The sequence below is a fragment of the Lissotriton vulgaris genome, unplaced genomic scaffold (genome assembly GCF_964263255.1).
Source record: "Lissotriton vulgaris unplaced genomic scaffold, aLisVul1.2 SCAFFOLD_2868, whole genome shotgun sequence".
Lineage (NCBI taxonomy): Eukaryota > Metazoa > Chordata > Amphibia > Caudata > Salamandridae > Lissotriton > Lissotriton vulgaris.
The window spans coordinates 185,125-212,318 of record NW_028252138.1 but is presented as its reverse complement, the minus strand read 5'-3'; the positions used below and the strand labels follow the sequence as shown (position 1 = coordinate 212,318).

General features: G+C 49.1%; 1 long non-coding RNA gene across 1 annotated transcript in view; it reads right to left on the bottom strand.

The window, feature by feature from the left end:
* Positions 1 to 26,913, bottom strand: part of LOC147662652 (uncharacterized) — a 91,126-nt gene extending 64,213 nt beyond the window's left edge. Inside the window, exon 1 of the long non-coding RNA XR_015305513.1 lies at positions 26,796 to 26,913. This is a non-coding gene — a long non-coding RNA (uncharacterized LOC147662652). The remainder of the gene's footprint in view (positions 1 to 26,795) is intronic.
* Between the last annotated feature and the right edge of the window lie 281 nt (positions 26,914 to 27,194).

Below are 27,194 nucleotides of genomic sequence, written 5' to 3'. Positions count from 1 at the left end.
CTTGGTTAAACGCCACACCTAATAGGGGGCCTAATTCTTAAAGAAAGTCACAAAAGTGCACCCATGGTTGTCTTGACATTAGTACGGATTTATGTATTTCATGAATTCATGAGAATTTACAGAAGTAAACCGGGAAAATCGTACTCCTAGACAATATCTGTGAACAGTATTTTAGAATAAGAAAATATACAGGAGTTGATTTACTCATGCGAAAATCTGTTGAGAGTTTATAAGCTCACTTTCTCTACAACTACTATTTTACCTGCACTGGAAGAAGTTTTACTTCTGCCCTTGTCAGGAGTAAATTTACAACATTTCTCAATCAAGAAAAAGATTAGAGAAGAGCTGGTGAAAACCCTTAAAATATTCCAGTTAGTAGGTTTGCACAGTCTCAAAAGGGCATTTCAACCCTGAAACCATTGCTGACCTCCAGTCCCAGTATGTAAATGTGCAAAAAGGTGACAAAATAAGGAAATTGCTATTATTTAAGCTCTGCTATAGTATTAGCTGCAACAAATGATGGACGGATTGCTGAATGATTCAAACATTCTCCCCCAGTCAAGAGAGCTGGGTTAAATCCATTGTTCTTTTGCCCACTACGCCATGAAAGCCCGAAACCGGTCCGGGGATGCTTGTTTCCAGTCCAGGGAGGACCTGTCCTGGCAGTTCGGGCTGGACTGTTCCCATTGGGCGCAGGGTCAAGACTGATTTGCATATGGCTGTGTCCAAACTGGAACGGAATGGTAAGCAAAAAACCGATGGATTTAGGCCCAGATATCTGTACGGGGTGAATGTATGACATTGTTCTGCATTCTGTCTATCAATTGTTCTTTTTGCATAGTATTAGCTCTGGCATAATCAGCTAGACTATCATAAGAGCTCTTATATAATGAGACTGCTGCCATAATTTGTCGCTGCACTACATGGCACCAAAGGGACAAGTAGATTTTTTGTTTACAGGATAATTAGATTTATGAAGCAACTTGTTCCATGGACAAGTAGATATTTTAATAAATTCCACACCCCTGAACAAGATGTGCTTCAACATTAGCTTAGAGGAGATGCTGCATCAGTGACTACCTCTGGCACCAGAGATCAGGGTTTTACAACCAGCTTAGGCACTTGATCAACAAATGTGTGGTTGTAGACAAAGTACATGGTCTCCGCTTCCCTCAAATTTAAACCATTTATTAAGTAACAATGTAAATATATATGGAGCATTGTTTGTAATGTATTGTTCCAGTGATTGGCTTCCCTTCCTCTCTGTAACTGATCAGTTCCAATACCTCAAACCCTGCTGTATTGCTACATACAGTCTTTCTAGCAGAAAGTTTAGGCTATAAGCTTTTGTATATGGTATATTCTGGTTTGCATTTTAAAATAGAATGCAAGTAATCTTCTTTGGTTGCTATGACACTGTTAGAACGAATAGAGCATTTGCCTACTGCGGAGCCTGGTGGAGCGGTTTCCCTGCTCCACCACCGTTTGTGATCAATAAATCTTAGTAATTCATTAAGTCGTCCTTGCCTTAATTACTACAGTATACTTCTGCCATTAGCCTGGCATTGTAGCGCTTTCTCATTCCGGGCGCTCTTTTGTTTCCTTCTCACATTTCCATTGATCAGCTGAGCATAGCTGTTGAGTTGTGTACGTGTAATAAAGACTTACAAAAAGCCTAAATTATGAATACCTCATTCATAAATAAGTATGTGTTACGTGGGCTATCCACATAACACTAAAGGATATTACTATTAATCAATTCTGTTACATTTATTTTATTGGCTTTGGAAAAATGAAAACTCGTGTGTGGGCCCAGCACTGTCCTCAGGAGAAGTTCTGGCCAGAGGTATTCCTTGGAGACTAATCTAAGTACAGGACACGCTCTAGCAGAGAACGGGATATAGCTTCGAATAAAGATTTATTTTTTGTATTATTGTCTTTTACGGCCACACAAACTCATTTTGCAAGTTGCTAATAGTGAATTTTTACGATTTGCTATTAGGAAATCACAAACACCTATGTAGAAATTTGCCTATGACACATTCAGCCATTCCAAATGTGGTTGCAATCGACCTACATCATTAATATTCATGAGGTAGGTCACAATTTGCGACCCATTGGAAATAGATAACACAGGTATGGTGGCCTGCTGGGGAGAGCAGACCATCATGCCTGTGTTTGCTTTTAAATAAAGCAACGTTTTTGTAATTTTGTTTTATTTTTGAAATGCAGCCTTTTTCCTCAAATGAAAACGGGGTACATTTCAAAACAAGAATGAAACGTTTCAGTTTCATTTTTTAAGAGTAGGAAGTGGTTCCCGGGACTACTGCTTGCTCTTAAAAAAGTTTTCACATCCATTCACAAAGGAAAAGGGGGCCCCTGGGGACCTTTTCCCATTTGCAACTGGGTTACCACCTACTTGAAGTAGGTAATGTTTTGTGACCACATTTCGGTTGCACAACATTCGTACATAGCACCGAAAGTTGTTATTAGTAAGAGCTGCCATTAACACACCCCTTCCTAATACCGAATCACAAACCCATTTTGTGATTCAGAAATGGGTTACCGAATAGCAAAACAGCGTTCTGCACATACAAAAAGGCTTTTTGTGAGGTCGCAAACGGCCTGATTTTGCTAATCGGCCCGCATGCGACAACAAAAGAGCAACGCACATGTGGAATCTTCTTTTTACCTCTTTGTCTGATTTCTGCTTCTCCATTTTTGATTTCCAAATGCCTAACAATTCAGTTTTCATTTTGTCAATCTAGCATCATCAATGATTTGGATCTCACATCCTTGGCTTCCCAGTATCCCAACCCTTAGGGCCCTTGTGGGGACGTCACTGGCTTGTTACATTTGATCCATGTCCAGCAATCTCGCCAGATTGAGTCTTCCCATTTAACTCTCTGTCTATAGTGACCTTGTGTCCCTCAGGTGGACAATTGTGTTGCCTGGATACAGAGAAGCGATAGGCTCCGCATTCCTGTTGTATCCCTATATACTGAGCCAAAGTGTCCGCCACAAACAAGGGTCAAACTAATGTTAGGTGAGCAGATTGCCAGGGACAGACGTCTGATATGATTCGATGCTCTACACGCATCAGGATTCCCAAGAGACTAAAGGCCGGCACATTAGGATTTACTCTTATACCCACTCAACATAAAGTACAACATAAAGCAGCAAGGTTGGCAGGGACGCAGGTTCCGCTATTAAAAGGAAGAACCTACAGCCGCCCACTTTAGAATACTGGATTCAAGATGTAGAGAAATGGAGCTGAAGAAACGTTCACTGTGCTGGTCCATAGAATAAGAAACTGGATAAAGAATTAACGGACTGGAATATGCTTCCTTTTAGCGTACAGCAGAGGGCATTTTAATCCCTATAATACATATTCACACCATCTCCTTTCCCATAAACCACTGAAATCCTTGGTGTCTTGCTCTTGTATGCATGTATGTATGTATACACACACACACACACACACGCACACACACACACACACACGTAATAGGATTTCTACAGTACAAATGAGTGCAGAAAATGGTCCATGACTATGCTTTTGTACATGAAATGTAGTATAGCTGCAGACATGAAGAATAAAACCAGAATCTGTAGATCGAGATTAAACACCAAGAAGCCATTAGTAATCTCTTGCAAAAAGCTATTGGAATCAGTTTAATGTAAGTCAGGGTTAAAAAGCATGCAGCTCAGAAGGTGTAAAAACATACAGAATCTGTATGAACAGAAGTATGAAAAAACTGTTCTCCTTTTCCTCGTTTGAGCTGCAGCTGCAATGATGCTCTGAGACTGGCTTTTCACCTTGGTTGTCAGCTCTGGCACCAGTCACTATGACATCACAACTCAACTGTAACACTTTATTACAGTTGAGAAACTATTTTATTTTGCTATTACAGGTGATTATTGACATCACTACCCAGCTGTAATGGGGAAATTGGAGAGATTTTTTTAAGGAATTGTTCACTTCCATGATTTAGATGGGGATTATCAATTGATGCTCAGGTGGGAGGGAAGGCTACATACCAAATGTCTTTATGTTTTAAAATGTGTCTCTCTCCTGCTGCACACCACAGCTAAGTTAAAGCATCACGTTAGTTTGATAATTTAAGGCAAGAACCATTTGTCCACGAAGGAAAATGTAATGATCATGTGTTATGTGGATAAAATCATTAACATACATTTTAAAAAGAGGTCCAGGGACAGGAAATGCGTCAACGGGAGGAGGGGGGGGGATAAGGCCCCACCTCCAACTGAAGGAGGGGGTGCATTGTTACCTCAATAAAGAGGAGCATGTCTCAGAAATTGAATAAAGGCTTCAAGTCAAGTGTTTTGTGGGAGAAGGGATGGGCCGGGAGGGGAGAGTTCATGGTGCCACCCAAAGGAGGGAGCAAGTGAATGACTGTGGTGGAAGCGAGTTCGCCTTTAAGGAATGAGGGGACAGGCCCAAACATGTACTCTGTGTGCTCTACAATCCCTCTGCGGCACCTCAGGGGCATAGATTCATAAGCCTTGGATTTAAATGGCAATGTCCTGTCAACCATGGTTCTCCTAGACCCAGTGGCTGGTACAGAACCCCCTTTATCAATGCAACCGCCCCCCCCCCCCCCCCCCCCCCACCCAGTTCCCCAAGCTCGCTGCCGGCTCCCATGGGTTAGTGATTGCTATACTGTTCACTTCACCTTAAAACTAAGGTGTCCTCACCGACATATAGGAGGAAAAGTGCAGAATAAAAACTACATCGTAGAATTCCTAATTTTTGCACTCTTTTGTGATGGGGCAGCTCTATTGTTTGCAATTGACTTTTTTCTTTTTTAAATTAATTAAAACGTGGTGTTTGCCTCCACAGACCATCGGCATTGAGAGATTACAAAATAATCTGCAAACATTAGACCACAGAAGTAGCCAACAGTGACTGGTTAAGGATGACATTCTACAGATATCTTCAAATAGGCCAAGGAACCCCTCAAATGTATGTGCAATGAAGGGCTCTGCTTCTTGACCACGGGGCTCACTAATCGCTAACCGGTCTCTTCCGGTCCTCGAACTGCACACAGCATGTGATGTTTGCTGTGCTAGGTAAATACATCTAAAATAGGTACATTGTAAGTCAATGTTTTGATGGCAAGTCTTAACTTACATAGGAACACACCCCTGGCTTTTGGTAGAATCAGGACTTCTGGGCGTGCCTCTGAGGCAAGGCTCCCTACAAACACATGTCCACCTCCCCATCTCTGTCTCCACTACACCTGGGAGGAAGTCCTTGATTGACCTGCACCGCCCAACAGAAGCTGGCCCCTCGCTGCTTGCTGTCCACCCAAGTCCCTTCCGTCAGAGGAGGTCTGAAGGCAGTAAGATACTTGAGCCCTTACTTAGGGGTCTTCGCAAACAGGGTCGGACTGGTCTATATGGCAATCAGGCAGTGCCGGAAGTACTGCTTGGAAAGTGGAGTAAGGGGGGCGATTTTTTGGCTTTTTGTGGTCTGCTAGACCGTTTAGTGTTGATTTCCCCGATATTAAAACAAACATTGTCTGCTACAAGCTCAAATCCATGCGGTCTTTCATACCTTGCAGAACCCTTATACAAAGCGTTTTACAAGATCACAACTTCCCCAGTTTGAAAACATTGGCCACTTTTTTAGCTATCTAATTCACTCATGGAGGCCACTTGAATTTTGGTGCCTGGCCTATGTTGGGTCCGAGTCCCACCATTTTCACAAATATCCAGGAGGACTCTTAAGAGCTTCAAAACCAATGTCCGCGTCCTACCTCAGAAGATATCCAAGTCAAACCATTTAAGAAAGGAATGAACCCCTGCTAGGCCATCAGCAGACGATAAACACAGAACTGGATAAATGGCCCGCCTCGATAATGCAGGTTCACTGTGTGCAATAGAGGACACAGATCAGGCTACAGTTGGACCAAAGGACGTGGATGACAAAAGGTGTAAGATTAGATAAAAAGTTTGACACCACAGCTTCGCAGGAGTAAAAGTACAGTGCAAAGCTCAAAATACAAAGCTTGGATGGCGTGACACACTGGGTGAATCAGACACGATTCTGGGTTTGAAACGGTTGCCCAGTAACCTTAGAGCCCTACAAACAGAGTAATTCCCAATTCTCCATGCCCTGGAAGCCAGCAACAAAGGGTCCTTACAAAGTAGCACAAATACTGAAAGAAATGTGTTTTTTAGACGAATATTAGTGCCGTACTGTCTGGACACCTTCTTTCTCCTGAGCCTACATATGTAATAACTGAGTTACTTGCTTGTGTCCTGCACAGCTGTGGCACTTCCAACCCCTCACTACACAGGCCACATAACATGTCACCAAAGCGACAGGCTTTCAGTACATCTTAGGTTTCACTCCCTGCTACTGACAATCAAGACAAGCAACTTCAGGCATGTGAAGAGAGGTGAATGGGAAAGTGGCCACATGCATTCCATCCCAAAACACTACAAGCCAAGAAAGAAATATGCACACCCTGGGACTGGCACGCAGGGCTTCTTGGCTCAGCAGACTCTGGGGCTGATCACACTTCAGAGAGGGTGCCCCATGGAAGTGGAAATTATGCCATACCGGCTCATCCAATGACAGTGGCATTTACAGCAAACACCAAGAGGGCGAAGCTATGGGTGATGCATGCATAGTGCCACCTCACAACACAGAAGTAGGCGTCAGGTACGCCTGTGTGCCCGGGCTTACAGCCCATGCCATGCACAAACTGGAACAGCCATCGGGGGAGGAGCAAACATATTGAAACAATGTTCTAAAATCTACAGCTCTCAGGCATTGCCCTAAGCCAGACCTAAGCACGCGTGCACTGGTGCTCAGCCAAGTTCATCCATGATTCACTCAACGCAATACTGCACATGGCAGCGAGGCGAGGGGCCAGTTTAGGCTCAGTATCCAGGGCCTTGCCGCCAGCTAGTGCAAGTTGTGAGGAATCTTGGGACTCAGTTTCGGAGGTTGCCCTCCAGTAACTGGTTCCTACGCCAACTAAAACCGTTTATCATAATCCCAGACCACTCCATTGCAGCTTTAACGTCTCATCTTCCTCTCTAAGTGAAGCAGCAATCAATGTTTTTGTCCTGGCATATATTCAATGCAACCAGAACCTTCTTTCATTAAAAAAGAAAAAAATGTAGTGTGGGACACAATTTTTACTCACAACTTTGTTGTGACATCACACCGTCACAAGAACTGTGCAACTCCCTCGCCACGTTCTTCCACCGAAAGATCGCAGACATACACGACAGCTTCGGACCCCAGACCCCACCTCCAGCCACCCAACCAGCGACCCCCAGCACCTGGACCCCCATCAGCACTGAAGACCCCACCAACGTCATGAACTCCATCCATTCCGGCTCCCCCTCGAACCCATGCCCCCATCATATCTTCAACAAAGCGGACACCATCATCGCACCCAATCTCCGAAACGTCATAAACATCTCGTTCGCGTCAGCCGCCTTCCCCGAGAGCTGGAAGCACGCAGAAATCAACGCCCTTCTGAAGAAACCCACAGCGGACCCCAAAGACCTCAAGAACTTCCGCCCCATCTCTCTTCTTCCCTTCCCGGCCAAAGTCATCGAGAAGACCGTCAAACAGCTGACTGCTTTCCTCGAGGCAAACAACTCACTCGACCCATCCCAGTTCAGATTCCGAGCCAACCACAGCACCGAGACTGCCCTCATGGCAGCCACCGACGTCATCAGGACCCTGATGGACAACGGAGAAACAACCGCCCTCATACTCCTGGACCTCTCGGCAGCCTTCGATACCGTATGCCATCGCACCCTAATAACCCGCCTCTACAACACTGGGATCCAAGTAAAGGCTCTGGACTGGATCACCTTGTTCCTCTCCGACAGAACCCAGAGAGTCCCCCTCCCTCCCTTCCACTCAGAAGCCACTGAGATAATCTGCGGCGTACCCCAAGGCTCCTCGCTAAGCCCAACGCTTATATGAGCCCCCTCGCCGCCATCACAAGCAAACACAACATCAACATCATCTCCTATGCGGATGACACCCTGATACTCTCCCTCACCAAAGACCTAGCCACCGCCAAAACCAACCTACAGGAAGGAATGAAAGACGTCGCAGAATGGATGAAGCTAAGCCGCCTGAAGCTGAACTCAGACAAGACGGAGGTCCTCATCCTCGGACAGTCCTCATCCTCGGACAATCCCCATCCGCCTGGGACGACTCCTGGTGGCCCCAAGCTCTGGGCTCCGCGCTGACACCCTAGGACCACGCACGCAACCTGGGATTCATCCTGGAGTCCTCCCTCACGATGACCAAGCAAGTCAACGTTGTCTCGTCATCGTGTTTCAACACCCTGCGCATGCTCCGAAAGATCTTCCAGTGGATCCCCACCGAAACCAGAAAGACGGTCACCCAGGCCCTCGTCACCAGCCGACTGGACTACGGAAACGCCCTATACCCAGGAACCATCACCAAACTACAGAAACGACTACAACTCATACAGAACGCCTCCGCACGACTCATCCTCGACATCCCTCGCCACAGCCACATATCCGCCCACCTGAGAATACTGCACTGGCTACCCGTCAACAAGAGGATCACATTCAGGCTCCACACCCACAAAGCGCTCCACGACATAGGCCCCGAATACCTCAACAACCGCCTCTCGTTCTACACTCCCACCTGCCAGCTCCGCCAGCCTCGCCCTCGCCACCGTTCCACGGATTCGCAGAACCACCGCTGGAAGATCATTCTCCTAACTGGCAGCCAAAACATGGAACTCCCTCCCCGCACACCTACGAATGACCCAGGACCACATCACCTTCAGGAAACACCTCAAGATCTGGCTTTTCGAGCAGTAGCAGCACCCCCCTCTCAGCGCCTTGAGACCTTCACGGGTGAGTAGCGCGCTCTATAAATGTTTCTGATTGATTGGGTTCTTACAGCAAGCAAACTGCTCAAAAGCCCCTGCATGATGTGTCACTTCTATTATTCATAGAAACTTAAACTTGTGAGGAAAAAAGTTAAATATAACCATCAACTGAACAGACTTCTTTTCAAGGCCCTCAAATTCAAGTTGAAGAAGAGGGGCAGCAGAGTTTTCTGTATTCAAGATCCCTTACTAATGAACTCCAAGCCCTTGAAAATTCAGGACAAACTGCCCCATCTGAATTTGCCTAAACTTAGAACCTTCACTCTTTGCTTTAAGCATTTCACTTGTAGGGAATCTGTAATGAGCGGACGGTCTTGCCCTGTGATACTATTCTACAGCATCAAGATATCCTATCTAGGGTGCACGAATAACTTAAAATAGGACCTTCGGGAATAGATCAAAGAAGCCTCACACCTCACACCATTCCCTCTTTTTCTAATTCTGGCTGGTACCCTCTACCCTTCTTGAAACATCTCAGACACCCACCCAGTACCCGGCCGGTGCACTTTGCTTTTTAAATAAGATCAGCAGGACTTTGGACTTCGAGTGGGAAAGGCATGACGGAGGCGCCAGGAGTGGCACTTCCAACCCCTCACTACACAGGCAGCTCGGACCCCGTGGAAAAGGCAGGAAGGACAGGCTAGAGCAGATCTGGTTGAAGCAGGCCATGGATGAAGTGATGTTGACAATGCTGAGCTGGACATTGGAAATACCACTTTCATTGACAGCGTCTTCTCAAAAACTAAAGAAATGTATACAGAACATTGACAAGAACTCGGAGGACGTGGACACGCTCTACAGTCTCCTTTTCTCTGAATTAATTCCTGAACCAAAAATCAATGGCTGCGACGAAGAAACAAACATCAAGAAAATAGCAAGTATTGTCCAAAACCAGACATAAGGTTTGAGGCAGAGCTCAGTCCTAGAACAAACACGCTCTTCATCATATTCACAGATATGAAAATCCCAGAAATTCGGTCCTCTCTTGAAAGTTTGTGAACGTCATAGCAAACAACAAGGCCCCTGTGGACTTACAGGAGCGCAACAAAAGGGCTGATACTGCAGCTACTGGGATTAACAGCGAAGAGCAAAAGTTGGAGACGATGCTCAAAAAAGAACACAATCCATCGTTACTTCATGGATTGTGGAGTCTGCAATTTGAAAGCAGGTGGAGTCTGCAATTTGAAAGCAGGCGATGAGTAAACCTGAATCTCAATACAAGGACATTGCACAGCTAAAAAGCAGCATCACGATTCTTCACAACATTCTTACGGACACTCCGAAGCTGGAGTATCAGGGAGATAAACACTTAACGCCAGCATGGATAAGAGGGTCAAACATGCTGAAAAAGCACCAGATGAACCTGCGAGTGCTGAATGTACCAGAATCAGCCACGCAAGGTGTGTCTGTCCACTTGCCACTCTTACACTATGCTGCTGTCTGGTACAGACCTGGGGCCAGCAGCTGTTCTTGTATTTTGTATGTGGCATTTATAAAGCGCAACTATCGCTCCGAAAGGAGCATCCTGGCGCTATAGAACTTTAATGTACATTGGTGGAATTATACGGCAGCCATAACAAAGGGATCCGATAGACTGAAGATCCAAGTTTTCAGTTCTTTTATGAAAGCTGATTCTTGCTCTACAAGTCGGAGATCCTTGGGCATTGCATTCCAGGCCTTGGAGGCCAGGATAGTCAGAGTTTTTCCTCCCTTAGTTTTAAATGGATTTTGGGTACCACCACCAGGTTGCCCCCTGATGATCTCAGTTTTCTGGGTGGATTGTAACAAGTAAATCTCCTGGCAAGATACCTCGGACCTGAGTGATTAAGAGCTCTAAATGTTATCAGAATTTTAAACAAGATCCTTTTATGCAAGGGTAACCAGTGTAAGTTCTTAAGGGCCTGTGAAGCGGAGGCGCGTCTCGGTAGTTTCAATACCAGTCTGGCCAGAGCGTGTTGCACGCTCTAGAGCTTCTTCAGGGCTGCCTTTTGTCCCCCGGCCATCAGTCCATTACAATAGTCTAGCCGGGAGAGTATTAAAGCAACTGCTACCGCCTTCCTGGAGTCCATTGGAAGGAAATCAAAGAACTTCTTTAGTGATTTAATGATGCCGAAGCAACTCCCTGCCACATTTCTCACATGCTGGTCAAAGGTGAGAGCGGAGTCAAATATGACTCCCAGGTTTCTGGCTGATTCCACAGCCTGGGGCGGAATAGGAGAGCCATCTGGCCACCATTTGCTGGGACAAAAATGCACATTTTTCCCTAAGGGGAGAATCTCGGTCTTATTTGTGTTGCATTTTGAGTGATTTTTTTCCATCCATTTAAATTCTTCTGTCAGGCAGTTCTTTAAATTCTGTTCTGCCTCGTTCGAGTTCTTTTCTAGGGGCACAATTAATTGGATGTCATCGGCGTATGAAGTAACTAAAATGCCGTATGACTCAATTAAAGCAATGAGAGGAATCATGCAAATATTAAATATTAAGGGGCTCAAAATCGAGCCTTGTGGGACTCCTGATAGAACCTTCTTTTTCTCTGAGAGGAAGGGACCCAGAAACGTGATTGGAGATCTATCAGTCAGGAATGAAGTAATCCACGCTAGGGCCATGTCTTTAATCCCATTCTCTCTCAGCCTACTGATCAATATAGTATGAGAGATGGTGTTGAACGCCGCTGTGAGATCTAATAATATCAAAACAGCGCTTTTCCCTTCATCTTGCAGGAACTTAATTGAATCAGTAAGCTCAATGAGGGCCGTTTCCGTCGAATGCCTGGGACGGAACCCTGATTGTTGGGGATGAAGAATGTTATGAGTGTCCATGAACTCTTTTAACTCACGATAGACCATCTGTTCCGTTATTTTACCCAGGACTGGAAGGAGGGATATAGGACGCAAATTAGACAGCTCCGTTGGGGATTTATTATATTTTTTCATTAGGGGCTTAAGTATTGCTGTTTTCCAATCAAGTGGAACCATTCCTGAGCTAAGTGACATATTAATGATTTCATTAATAATGGGTTTAATCACATTGATTATCTGATGGAGTATCCGTGGAGGACATGAGTCAGATGAAGCCCCTGATTTACAGGCCAGAATAGCGCCCCGAGATTGGAGCAACGAGACCGGCTTAAATGCACTGAGAGAGTGAGCCCGGGCCTCGCCCTTGTCGGAGTTACTCAACCGGGGGGGGGGGGGGGGGGCTTCTTTAATGGCTTTTATATAGTATTCCTTTTTCGCTATTTTGATTCTGAAATGATATAGTCTCCTTTGTTGAATATAGAAGATTTGGGCTGTGTGGTCATACGTTTTACGCCACTTTCGTTCACTTTGCTTACACAATAAGTGTTTCTCGGCCAGTGTTGGTGAGAACCAAGGTGCATTATGCTTTCCTCTTCTCTCTTTTCCAGGGGGACGTTTAGGAGGGGCCCGTTCTTTAGTAACCTGGTTCATCCAGGTATGGAAAAGTGTGAAGTCTTGAGTTACGTCTCCAGTCATAATCGGGATTTGTGATTGGTGAATGGGAACATACTTCAAGCTTTCCTCCACTACCCTCCAATTAATATTCGTAGGAGGTTGATGGTTGACATGTATCGGTTTAAGAGTACGACAAATACAGATATTAAGAGGAATAAGACTATGGTCTGTCCAGATTTGCGGGATGGGAATCTGGACCTCCAAGGAGGGGAAATTTGAACACACACCATCTAGTGTGTGCCCAGCGCAGTGAGTTGGTGCGCCCAAATCTGGTGTAAGCCAAAGATCTCTAGAGTCTGCTGAAGATTGAGGGCTTGAGCATCCGTTTTAGATTCTAACTGTAGGTTGAAATCACCTAACAGGGTAAAGTGGGGGTAACGTAATAGGAGCTGTCCTAGGGAGTCACTCAGTGAGTCCAGAAATGTAGTAGCACTTCCTGGGGGGTGGTAGATTAGATCTCCTGAAAAAGCTGTAGATGCATTTAGCATAATGGGAAAGCCCATACCTTCTGCCCCTTTAAGGGAGTCTAAATTGAACGTATGATACTTCATTGTAGTTCTAAGAACCACGGCTACCCCTCCCCCTCTACCCTTCGGCCTATCTTGCCTCGGAGGGGGGGGGGGCAGCGTTCGCTAGATCAGGGTTGCTGTTATCATTCAGCCAGGTTTCGGTAATAAAGAGAATATCCAAGTTCGAATCAAGGATTAAATCCTTGATGTCTTGGCTATGGCTGCACATAGAACGCGCATAGGACGTATCAGGGTGGGGTATCATTTCCGGGGCCGGCCCGGGTATGATGCATTTGCAGGTGTTACATGAAAAAGGGCCCCTTATTCGTTCCGTGATATTGACACATGGACAGTTCTTAAATGCATTCAGTTTAAAAGGTCACTTGCCTGAAAGATTATGGGAAGTGGGGTTTGGTCAGCCTGTCTTGCCCCTGTCGCGGTCTTGGCGCGGACGGGCACAGACGGGCTTTCCTTTGGCGCGCCTGCCCGCTGCGCGTACATGCTCCAGAGTCCATTATATAGTGGAGGAGGAGGGTGGGAGGCGTCCAACAACTGGTGCGCTACTCTCCTTTCCGCCCCATGATGGCGGCAAGCCCCGACTCCCACTGCGTCCGTTTCTATTTGGCTGCGCGTGGAGCAGGGATTAAAGTGCGGTGCAAAGGAAGGTAGATGGTATAATTAAAATATCCAAACAGTCAAAGTGAAAGAATTAAAACAAGTTTTTAAAATGTATACAGTATTAAAATTCGTGGCTGCCTAGACGGCCGGTTTTCCGCCTCAGGGGATAGTGTGTACAAAAGTTCTTCCTCTCGGTTGATCATGTTGCAATATTGTGCTCTGGCTCCAACCATCTTTCCCCGTTTCCTACTTCCATAAATGACTATGTTGGCGAATATGGAGGTTACATTGCCTGCATGAAAAACAACTTGGAGCTGTTGGTTGACTTTGTGGAGCGAGCTGAACCAGAGACGGTAAAAACCCAGAGGGTGCACCGGGATGAGAGGCGGCAGGAGTGATGAGAGGGGAGAGCATCCCTACTCCCTCAACCCTGTCCAATCAAGCCTACCTCCTTACCCTCTCCTCACTTAGGCGTAAAACAACAGCTACCTCCTAAAATCTTTGATCAATCCTACCACCCCCTCATCTAGAATAAAAATTTATTTTTTATTATCTCAGGTTCACGTGATGTAAAGGTGATAGAATTAAAAAACCCACTTGTATTCAGCTAATTAGACATCTAGTTTTCCGTTTTTACTGATTGTTCCAATAAATACAGACAGAAAATGTGTGTCCTGTCTGTATTTATTTCTAAAAGTGGAAAAATACAAAAAATGGTGCTTCTTGTGGGCGACTCTTCATGCTGCGTTTCGTGATTTCCAGGACAACAGCTGAGCAGACAAGACAGACAGCATGGGAAGTTAAAAACAAGGTTGAGCCTTCCCTAAATACATGCATAGGTTAACAAATATTTGTATTATACTGGGGATATTTACCAGTGGGTGTACGGTTTTGCTATGTTTGGCTGCTTAATTTACTAAAATGCATCAGGGCGCAAAGTTTGATAGCATGTTTTTCAGTTAAATAACTGTGGAAATTATACCATTATAGGACTTCACTTGTTCTCAAAACAGAAAACAAATATGGATAAATGCCAATAAGATGTCTGAAAAGTTAATATATGGATAAATACAGACAGAAATGTTAAATAAAAAAAATACCATAAACCCGGGAGCCCTACTTATAACCAGTATGGCCTCCAGGAAGATCTTAGGGTGCGGAGAGAGTGTACTCTATGAACCCAAAGATGCCTTCACCGTAAAGACTTTTGTAAGCGCTGATTTACTAAGTCTATGGACTGCAGCCATTACCGAACTTTGAAAATATTGATTAATGATGGATAAGACAAAACTGCTTCATTAGATATAGGGGAAACCTGGGACTTTCAGGTTCCACAAATATAATGGACTTTTGTTCTGAACAGGGCATCCACCTACTCGCATTGGTACGTTTCTGTGGTATTTGTTTGGACTCGTCCACTATGTAGGCTGTGGAGGTGGGTGACCATGAGAAAACAAAGGAGACCCCAAAGGGACTGTGGAAGAGCAGCAAAAGAAGTGTGAACAAAGGATAGAAGGGGTCTTGCCTGGTAGACCCTAGCGTGGATGACGCAGCGGCTTTGGTGGAACTTACCAGCATACAAAGCTGCAGTGGTGTATGCACTTGGTAACTTACCACTGTGATATTTTTTAACAGAACCCTGCTCAGTGACAAGGTATTATGGCTCATATTTCACCCAGTGCCTTGGGCTCACCTTGTTTTTCAAGTTACAACAGCACACCTTTTATCCAGAGCCAATCAGTCGATACCGGTGTTCCCTCAGAGCCTCAAACAGAGCCCCACCCTCTTAGATCATACTTTATGAAGCTTAGATCAAGCTGAAAAAGTCAACTTTGCAGGAAAAGCACAAAGCCTACGCATGGATCCGGGAAGGGGTAAATCACTTTGCCTTCTTGAAAGGCAAGTTCAAGCCATGCAAGATTTGATCAGACTAACTCCTGGCGCTTTGGTTTCAGCGACCTACTCCTTCCTATGAGGGCCCTGCAGAGGTAAGTCAGTGAATCTCAGGCTTACAGCTTCTTTCTGTAACATCCATAAGAGAGTGCTTCAAAAGGGACGTCTTACCATTCATTTCCATAACATCCATGAGAGTTCTTAGAAAGAGTCTTACCATTCATTTCAAGAACATCCATGAGAGAGCGCTTGGAAAGAGACGTCTTACCATTCATTTCTATAAAACCCTTGAGGGAACGCTTGGAAAGAGAAGTCTTACCATTCATTTCTATAACATCCACGAGAGAGCGCTTGAAAGAGACATCTTTCCATTCGTTTAAAGGGGAAAGTGAGCGCTTGGAAAGAGACATCTTTCCAATCATTTAAAGGGGAAAGAGTGAATCTCCTTTTGATTACTTCAGAAATCCAACATGTACAACTTAAAACCAGGACACTTGCTGCCGGACACAGCCACCTGCCCCCTCCACTGGCAGGTTCATGATACCAGCACTGCGGCGAGGGCCCAAGAAGTTAATGCTATGGTTACAAGGGCATCCTTACCGCCCTCAACGGCCCCACCCCGAGACTTACTCCAGAATAATATTTATCTCCTGTCGCCCTCTAAAGAGCACTTTTAAAAAAAACAGTAACTTGGCATCCGATATAGGAATATATATATATATATATATATATATATATATATATATATATATATATATATATGCTGAGAGCCTCAACTTCTAAAGGAAGGACAGGCAAATTGTCTAAGTGCGGCACGTGACCTGCTCAGATCCCAGCCGGTATTACCCTACTAAAGCCTACAGCTCAATTAAATCTACTTTGGGAAATCCTGGGGCTTGCAGATCAGCATTCCTCCTGCTCCAAGACAGCTCTGGTGATATCTAAGCCCTGATTAGCCTCCTGCTTCAGTACCACCAGCCCTACCGCTGCCCCCCAGGCCAAGTACAGCCAGCTTGCTGCGCCACACCTCACACACAGGCCAGTATCACCTGTCCTACCACAACTGTGCCACACCTCACAGGCTAGCACCACCACCAGTCCTACCGCTGCCTCCCTGGCCAAGTACTGCCATCCCGCTGTGCCACACCTCACACACAGGCCAGTATCACCTGTCCTACCATCTCTGTGCCACACCTCACAGGCTAGCACCACCATCAGTCCTACCACTGCCTCCCAGGCTGAGAACTGCTAGCCCGCTGCGCCACACCTCACAGGCCACCACCACCAGTCCTATCACCACTGTGCCACACCTAACAGGCCAGTATCACCTGTCCTACCCATGCTGCTACACAACTCGCACATTAGGCCACCACCATCAGTCCTATCACCCCTGTGCCACACCTCACAGGCCACCCCCATCTGTCCTACCACTGCCTCCCAGGCTGAGAACTGCTAGCCCGCTGCACCACACCTCACACACAGGCCAGAACCACCTATCCTACCACTGCTGTGCCACACCTCACACACAGGCCACCACCAAAAGTCCTATCACCACTGCGCCACACCTCACAGTCCTATCACCGGGGTGCCACACTTCATGCACAGGCCAACACCACCTGTCTTATCACAGCGGTGCACACTTCACACACTGGCCAGCATCACCAGCACTACTGCGGCCTCCCAGGCTGAGTACTGTCAGCTCACTGTGCCACACCTCAAGCACAGGCCAGCACACCTGCCCTAACACCGCTGTATCACACCTCAAGCAAAGACCAGCACCACCTGTCCTACCACCACTGTGCCACACCTCAAGCACAGGCCAGCACACCTGTCGCACCGCTGCCCCCAGGCCAAGTACTGTCAGCCTGCTGTGCCACCCCTCACACACAGGCCAACACCACCTGTACGACCGCTGCCCCCAGGCCAAGTACTGCCAGCCGGCTATGCCACACCTTACTTATAGGCCAGCACCAGCTGTCGTGCAACCACGTGCCACACCTCACACACAGGCAAACAGGTGAAGGAGTCGTCTAAATAGCTGGAATTCCACAACAGAAGCAGCTGACTGGAATCTAAAAAGTACGTGGGCATTACTGCAGGAAAAGAGGCCGTTTAAAGTAAAGTCTAAAGAGTTTCGAAAGCTCCCTCTTTTAAGAGTACGTGTTAAAAAGTTTCAGGGCACTTCCTAATCTGTGAAGCCACGCGATGGCACTTTGACCCCCTAGAAAGATGTCGTGTCACAGTCCAAAGGCTGGAGGCCCTCCCCGGGTCAGGAACAGTAACTGGGCAGAACACGATCACTGCCAGCATCACAACACTCTGCTGGGCACCTACTGCCCGCCCGCTCTGGCAGATGTGGATGAAAGCCCCACCCTCCTGCGGGGTTTCATGTCCCCTCCATCACTGCTCCCTCGGTTCAACCTCAACCCCTCGCCTCTCCTCTCCTCTCCTCTCACTCGCCGCGTCTTCCATGGCCTCTGCCTCTCAGCAAAGACTGCAAGCCCTCTCCCTCCCTTCGCTCTCACAGCATCGGCTTCCTATCTCTCCTGCCGTCTCACCACAGACTCCAGCCCTTCTCTCTCCATTCACTCCCTCAACACAGACTTCCTATCTCTCTTGCCCTCTCACCAGACTCCAACCCCTCTCTCTACCTTCACTCTCACACCAGCTTCTTATCTTACTTTCCCTCTCACCACAGACTCCAAACATTCACCTCCGTCTCATGACACAGGCCTCGCATCACCTCTGCTCTCACCACAGACTCAAACCCTTCTTTCTCCTTTCACTCTCTCAACACCGGCTTCCTATCTCCCTTGCCCTCTCACCATAGACTCCGAACCCTCTCTCTCTCTCTCTTTACTCTCATAACACCGGCTTCCTATCTCCCCTGCTCCCTCACAACATTCTACAAACCCTCTCTCACAACACCGGCTTCCTATCTCCTTGCCCTCTCCCCATAGACTCCGAACCCTCTCTCTCCATTCACTCTCACAACACCGGCCTCCTATCTCCCCTGCTCCCTCACAACAAACTACAAACCGTCTCTCACAACACCGGCTTTCCAAAGACTGCAACCCCTCTCTCTCTCTCACACACAGCACCGGCTTCCTATCTCCCCTGCCCTCTCACCACAGACTCCAAACCCTCTCTTTCCATTCACTCTCACACCAGCTTGCTATCTTCCTTTCCCTCTCACCACAGACTCCAAACATTCACCTCCGTCTCATGACACAGGCCTCACATCAACTCTGCTCTCACCACAGACTCAAACCTTTCTTTCTCCATTCACTCTCTCAACACCGGCTTCCTATCTCCCTTGCCCTCTCACCACAGACTCCAAACCCTCTCTTTCCATTCACTCTCACACCAGCTTGCTATCTTCCTTTCCCTCTGACCACAGACTCCAGCCTTTCTCTCTACATTCACTCTCTCAACACCGGCTTCCTATCTCCCTTGCCCTCTCACCACAGACTCCAAACCCTCTCTTTCCATTCACTCTCACACCAGCTTGCTATCTTCCTTTCCCTCTGACCACAGACTCCAGCCTTTCTCTCTACATTCACTCTCTCAACACCGCCTTCCTATCTCTCTTGCCCTCTCACCAGACTCCAACCCCTCTTTTTCCATTCACTCTCACACCAGCTTCCCATCTTACTTTCCCTCTCACCACAGACTTCAAACATTCACCTCCATCTTATGACACAGGCCTCACATCATCTCTGCTCTCACCACAGACTCCAGCCCTTGTCCCTCCATTCACTCTCTCAACACCGGCTTCCTATCTCCCTTGCCCTCTCACCATAGACTCCGAACCCTCTCTCTCTCTCTTCACTCTCATAACACCGGCTTCCTATCTCCCCTGCTCCCTCACAACAAACTACAAACCGTCTCTCACAACACCGGCTTTCCATTTCTCTTGTCCTCTTACCGAAGACTGCAACCCCTCTTTCTCTCTCGCACACACCAGCTTCCTATCTACCCTGCTCTCCCACCAGACTGTAAACCCTCTCTCCCTTCACTCTCGCAGCACCGGCTTCCTATCTCCCTTGCGCTCTCAACACATACTACAAACTCTGTCACACTCACACACCACTGGCTTCCAATCTCAGCACAGAACCCAAACCTTCACTTCACAGGCCTCACATCACCTCTGCTCTCAGCACAGACTCCAAACCTTCACTTCCGTCTCATGTCACAGGCCTCCCATCACCTCTGCTCTCAGCACAGACTACAAACCTTCACTTCCGTGTCATGTCACAGGGCTCACATCACCTCTGCTTTCAGCACAGACTCCAAACCTTCACTTCCGTCTCGTGACACAGGTCTCATAGTCTGCCCTCTCACCAGAAACTTGATTCATCTCTTCCCTTCACTCTCGTGACATAGGGTTTGTATCACCTGTGCCCTCTCACCAGGAATGCTTAGCACCTCCTCCCTTCACTCTCGCGAAGAAGGCTTTTGAATGGCTGCTGCTCCTGGGAAATATCCTCTAAACCACTTAACTTGACTGTAGTGTCATAAGGTTTTGCACGATTGCTGCTATTTGGCAATACACTCTAAAGCTGCTTCTAAAGCTGCTCTTTCCCTTCATTCTTGTGATACAGACCCCATGCCACCCCTGCCTTCTCACCGGGGACTTCGGCCACCCCTGCCTTCTCACCGGGGACTCCGGCCACCCCTGCCTTCTCACCGGGGACTCCGGCCACCCCTGCCTTCTCACCGGGGACTTCGGCCACCCCTGCCCTCTCACTGGGGACTCCAGCCACCCCTACCCTCTCACTGGGGACTCCAGCCACCCCTGCCCTCTCACCGGGGACTCCGCCCACCCCTGCCCTCTCACCGGGGACTCCGCCCACCCCTGCCCTCTCACCGGGGACTCCGCCCACCCCTGCCCTCTCACCGGGGACTCCGCCCACCCCTGCCCTCTCACCGGGGACTCCGCCCACCCCTGCCCTCTCACCGGGGACTCCGCCCACCCCTGCCCTCTCACTGGGGACTCCAGCCACCCCTACCCTCTCACCAGAGACTCCGGCCACCTCCTCCCTTCACTCTTGTGACACAGACCCCATGCCACCTCTGCCTTCGCACCAGGTTCCACTTTCCTATTTTTCTTTGCAGGACGGCTGCTGTTGCGCCATAGATTCTAACCCCTCTAGCGCCTGAGTTCTTGTGACATGGGCTTCATACCGCGCCCACTCTCTGCACAGACTCTAAACTGCATTTCCAGTTGCTGCCATGAAAGACGCTTCATGACAGGTTTGACAGCTCTGCTCTTGCGCCATATGTTCTAAAGCCACTAGCGCCTTAGTTCTTGTAACATGGGCTTCGTACCACGCCGCCTCTTTGCATTTGGCTGCCATGAAACACGCCTCGGGATAGCCCTGCTCTTGCACCAGACAGGAGCTCTCCCTTCTCTGCCCGAGGCCATGATAGGCTCTTCACATGCTCTCCCTCTGGCCCTTGCGCCACAACTTCTCAACCTGTTCCTCCACTTTACCCTGAGGGGGGGGGGGGGGGCATAGCTTTCCCTATCGACCCAGGCTTCACACAAGTATCTGGGTAGTACCTCTTGCCCTCTGCTCTCCCTTACAGCCTGATGCAGCAGGCCTCATCCCTTCTTGCCTCAGGCTCCCAACCCTCCACCTGCTCGGCTTCCATGCAACACGCACAATACCCTCTCCACGCCCTCACCACCGGCCCCAAGCCCACCCAGTGACACAATCAAACAACCCTGCACTTCATTGAAAGATATGGCTACATGAGGCTGCTCGGGGCACACATAGTGTGCCCACTTGGAAGGGCGGCCATCTTAGCGCACATTAGGCACAGCCCCCCTGTGGATCCCCAAATTCAGGAGCAGGATCCAGGCGTCACTTCCGGCGCGCGACAGGCAGGCAGGCGCATGGTACTTATACCTGCCCCTTCCACCTAGTCTACCTTTTGGGATCATTGCACCACGCCGTCCCCCTCCCTCATACTCAGCGGGTCAGCTGGAAGGGTAGCTAGGGCATGAATATGATAACTTGTTAATTTGTGTTGCAGGCAGAGTTACAGGGCAATCCGGAGGCTGAATGGTACATAGGGGTACCCTCTTCAGAAGCACAATAGGGGTTCAGAAGCCAAACAACTCCAGGAGTCTTTACGGCAGGACCCTGGAGGAAAAAGAAGGCGCCCGCTAGTCCTTTGGGCGGTTGTAAGCCTGGGCTAACGGGGGCTTGTCTGGACAGGCTCCGCCCCTAAAAGGCATGAGTATAAGGATGGACTGATGGTCCACAGTATTTAAGGGGGCTAATCCCCAGTAAAAGGTAGCACAGATTGGGTTGGCCATGGTGCAGTTGGCTCATCAGGCGGTCAGGGCCACTTATGTTAGTCACTGCTGTCTGCCCTTGGATCGCCTGCAAGTTAACCCACTATGTTGGCATAATTCTTGTATGAAATAAACCTGCAGCAAAATGTTTTTCCAGAAACTATTCTCATGTGGTTATTTATTGCTGTGCATGCCATGTCTCCATGCTGGGGGGTGAGTTGCCTCTATTGCCACCAAGGGCATCAAAGATGGCCTATTACACCCCAAGGACTTGACTTGACTTGCTGGGTCGAGTCACCTGCAGGGTGAGCTAATGTCCCGCCAGGGCACCAAATCACATGCGTTACATTCTGCCAGGACACGTAGCTCGCTGTTGCATTACAGAGCAGCTGAGTAATTTCACACCAAAATAGTTATATTCCTAAAACAAGTGCCCCCACGGGCTCCTGAAGGCGACCCCAGGAGAGAAGGACAACAGGTCTGTCTCTCACTGTGTGACCCATTCAGACAGCTCTGGCTGATGCCCCCTTCAGGGCTAGTCTGAACATAAGGCACAGTTGGGCTGTCGCCTTAAAGCCACTCCAGGGTGGCAACCACCCAGAGCATGGATGTGACCATGAGTGTTTTAAACCCAGCAGCACAGCAACATCAAACCATAGGGCAAGAAAGGAGTACACAGTACAGGTTACTGAGGGGTGGCTGATCTGCACACAACCACTCCACAAACATACAAGCACACAAGGCTGGGGCGGGCAATCATGGGTTAAAGACAGGAACACACAAGCAGGCCTAGATACTAGAGGAAGCCAGGCTCCGTAAACAAAGCAAGAAAAACACGCAGAAGGTACAACGCACTTCCTGGTGAGCGGCAGTGAATGTCAAACAATGAGAGCCGAATTTGGGGAGTTTGAGAAAAAAAAATATAATTCACAGAATTTCATAAACTAAGTGATGAAGAGAAGCTTCTAACCTTGACCTGGGAGGTGAAAGATAAAAGGCGGAGAAGGCCTGGGGGCATGCAGAGGCTCAAAAGAGTCCAGGGTTAAGAGGAAGACGCGGGACTGGCCAGGGCACCAGTTACCCCACTTTAAACACAGCGCAATAAAAGCCCCCTTGATGGATAACTAACATACGACAAAGTGTAAGGAACGCTGTTTACAATCAAACCTTGGCAGTAACAGCAATAAGGCATTGCAGTACTGGGATCTAGTATCCGAGCGCCTCACCTCAGACAATACCCATCGACCCCTCCAGTGCAGACAGTACTGCAGCACTGGCCGTACTCTGGCTCCTCTCAGCGCACTGGCAGTACTCCCACACCACTGACAGTACTCCAGCTCACAGCTGCACTGACAGTACTCCAGCTCACAGCTGCACTGACAGTACTCCAGCTCACAGCTGCACTGACAGTACTCCAGCTCACACCTGCACTGACAGTACTCCAGCTCACACCTGCACTGACAGTACTCCAGCTCACACCTGCACTGACAGTGCTCCAGCACTCACCACCACACACAGTACTCCAGCACACACCGCCAGACAGTACTCCAGCACACACCGCCACACACAGTACTCCTGCACACACCTGCACTGACAGTGCTCCAGCACTCACCACCACAGACAGTACTCCAGCACACACCGCTACAGACAGTACTCCAGCACACACCGCCAGACAGTACTCCAGCACACACCGCCAGACAGTACTCCAGCACACACCGCCAGACAGTACTCCAGCACACACCGCCAGACAGTACTCCAGCACACACCGCCAGACAGTACTCCAGCACACACCGCCAGACAGTACTCCAGCACACACCGCCAGACAGTACTCCAGCACACACCGCCAGACAGTACTCCAGCACACACCTGCACTGACAGTACTCCAGCACACACCTGCACTGACAGTACTCCAGCACACACCTGCACTGACAGTACTCCAGCACACACCGCCACACACAGTACTCCAGCACACACCGCCACACACAGTACTCCAGCACACACCGCCACACACAGTACTCCAGCACACACCGCCACACACAGTACTCCAGCACACACCGCCACACACAGTACTCCAGCACACACCGCCACACACAGTACTCCGGGAGAAAATTACAAAAAACAATTTGATGGACAGAATGTAGATCAATGTCTTACATTCACCCCAGTACAAGGATCTGGGCCTAAATCCATCGTTTTTTGCACTCCACACCACCCTGTGTCATTGTAATTTTCTCCCTGAGTGTACTGGGGTAGCTCAGACGTGGGTCCCAGAGCCTCCACACCACTGGAGTCAAGCTAGCCGGGCTGATGAGAGGTGTTTCCTCGAAACCGGTCCGGTCCTCGGATGCTTGATTCCGGTCTGGGAAAGATATGGCTGTTGTAGTTCGGACTGGACTGTTCCCATGGGGCACAGGGTCAGAGCTGATTTGCATAAAGCCATTATCTGACCCAGGGTGGTGTGGAGTGCAAAAAACGATGGATTTAGGCCCAGATCCTTGTACTGGGGCGAATGTAAGACATTGATCTACATTCTGTCCATCAAACTGTTTTTTGTAATTTTCTCCCTGAGTGTACTGGGGTAGCTCAGACGTGGGTCCCAGAGCCTCCACACCACTGGAGTCAAGCTAGCCGGGCTGATGAGAGGTGTTACCTCGAAACCGGACCGGTCCGGTCCTCGGATGCTTGATTCCGGTCTGGGAAAGATATGGCTGTTGTAGTTCGGACTGGACTGTTCCCATGGGGCACAGGGTCAGAGCTGATTTGCATAAAGCCATTATCTGACCCAGGGTGGTGCGGAGTGCAAAAAACGATGGATTTAGGCCCAGATCCTTGTACTGGGGTGAATGTAAGACATTGATCTACATTCTGTCCATCAAATTGTTTTTTGTAATTTTCTCCCTGAGTGTACTGGGGTAGCTCAGACGTGGGTCCCAGAGCCCCCACACCACTGGAGTCAAGCTAGCCGGGCTGATGAGAGGTGTTACCTCGAAACCGGTCCGGTCCTCGGATGCTTGATTCCGGTCTGGGAAAGATATGGCTGTTGTAGTTCGGACTGGACTGTTCCCATGGGGCACAGGGTCAGAGCTGATTTGCATAAAGCCATTATCTGACCCAGGGTGGTGCGGAGTGCAAAAAACGATGGATTTAGGCCCAGATCCTTGTACTGGGGTGAATGTAAGACATTGATCTACATTCTGTCCATCAAATTGTTTTTTGTAATTTTCACACACAGTACTCCAGCACACACTGCCACACACAGTACTCCAGCGCACACCGCCACACACTGTACTCCAGCACACACCGCCACACACTGTACTCCAGCACACACCGCCACACACTGTACTCCAGCACACACCGCCACACACTGTACTCCAGCACACACCGCCACACACTGTACTCCAGCACACACCGCCACAGACAGTACTCCAGCACACACCACCACACACTGTACTCCAGCACACACCGCCACAGACAGTACTCCAGCACTGACAGTACTAGCATGCACAGACAGTACTCCAGCACTCCCAGCTCTTCCACCCAGAATGTGTCCCAGCGCGAGTAACTGATGCAATATTCTTAGTCTGAACAGTATCTCCGCTCCCAAAGTTCCTCTAGCCCAGTCAGTGTCCCGTATCCACTACCCCCTCCCAGCCCAGTCATTGTAACAACTCCCATATGTCCCTGCAGCCCTGTCACTGTCCACATATCCATATCCCTCTCCCAGCCCAGTCACTGTCTCATATGCAGTACTCCATCCCAACCCAGTCACTGTCTCATATTCAGTACTCCATCCCAACCCAGTCACCGTCTCAAATCCAGTACTCCCTCCCAGCCCAGTCACCGTCTCATATTCAGTACTCCATCCCAACCCAGTCACTGTCTCATATCCAGTACTCTCTCCCATCCCAGTCACTGTCTCATATCCAGTATTCTCTCCCATCCCAGTCACTGTCTCATATCCAGTATTCTCTCCCATCCCAGTCACTGTCTCATATCTAGTACTCCCTCCTAGCCCAGTCACTGCCTCATATCCAGTACTCCCTCCCAGCCCAGTCAGTCTCATATCCCGTACTCACTTCCAGCCCAGTCACTGCCCCAATTTTCCTGTGCCCCTGCAGTCCAGTCACTGCCCCATATCCAGTCCCCTCTCCCAGCCCAGTCACTGTCCCATATCCAGTACTCACTCCCAGCCCAGTCACTGTCTCATATCCAGTACTCACTTCCAGCCCAGTCACTGCCCCAATTTCCCTGTGCCCCTGCAGCCCAGTCACTGCCCCATATCCAGTCCCCTCTCCCAGCCCAGTCACTGTCCCATATCCAGTACTCACTCCCAGCCCAGTCACTGTCTCATATCCAGTACTCTCTCCCATCCCAGTCTCATATCCAGTACTCACTCCCAGTCCCAGCCCAGTCACTGTCTCATATCCAGTACTCCTTCCCAGCCCAGTCACTGTCTCATATCAAGTCCCCTCTCTCAGCCCAGTCACTGCCCCAATTTCCCTGTGCCCCTGCAGCCCAGTCACTGCCCCATATCCAGTCCCCTCTCCCAGCCCAGTCACTGTCTCATATCCAGTACTCCTTCCCAGCCCAGTCACTGTCTCATATCAAGTCCCCTCTCTCAGCCCAGTCACTGTTTCATATCAAGTCCCATCTCTCAGCCCAGTCAGTCTCATATCAAGTCCCCTCTCTCAGCCCAGTCACTATCTCATATCAAGTCCCCTCTCTCAGCCCAGTCACTGTCTCATATCCAGTACTTACTCCCAGCCCAGTCACTGTTTCATATCAAGTCCCCTCTCTCAGCCCAGTCACTGTCCCACTACTTCTCTGGTCTCATTCCCCTGCAGTCCTCACTCACCGACGCCCCCCTCTCCCCGGGTGTCCTGCCTCTCTTGCACCCCTGCAGCTCGGCAGTGTCCCAGCTCCCATCAGCTCTCACGCCCTTCCAGTGAGTCCCACTTCAAACCTGGGCATCAAGCCGGTCTCTGGCCCCTCGGTGCCCCCCACACCCCCTGCCAGGCACCGCCACGTGCCCATCCCCTGCCTGGCCCCGCCACTGCGCGCTCACCTGGACCCGCCCGGCGGCTCCAGCGCTGCGGCTGTCACTCGGCTGCTGGACCTGCTGAAGGAGACGCAGCACCGGAAGCGTCTCAGGGGAACACCCCGCCCAGGCCGGAGCTCCGCCCACCAGACTGACACCCAAGCCTGGCCCGGAAGCGGGCGCCGCTGACCGGAAGTGACGGCACAGCACCGGCGGCTGAGAGCTCCGAAAGGGAGCAAAGACCCTGACGCATGGGTTCCACGTCTGACGGGCAGGAATGCCGCGTGTCACTGCGCATGCGCAGACAGGAGAGTGAGCGTGTCCACGGCAAAGAAGGGGCGTGGCCATGCAGATCAGAAGTCCACAAGAGACTGGCTTCTTTCCTGCAGCCTCGTGCACTTTTATTAGGAGTTTAAGCTGCTGCCT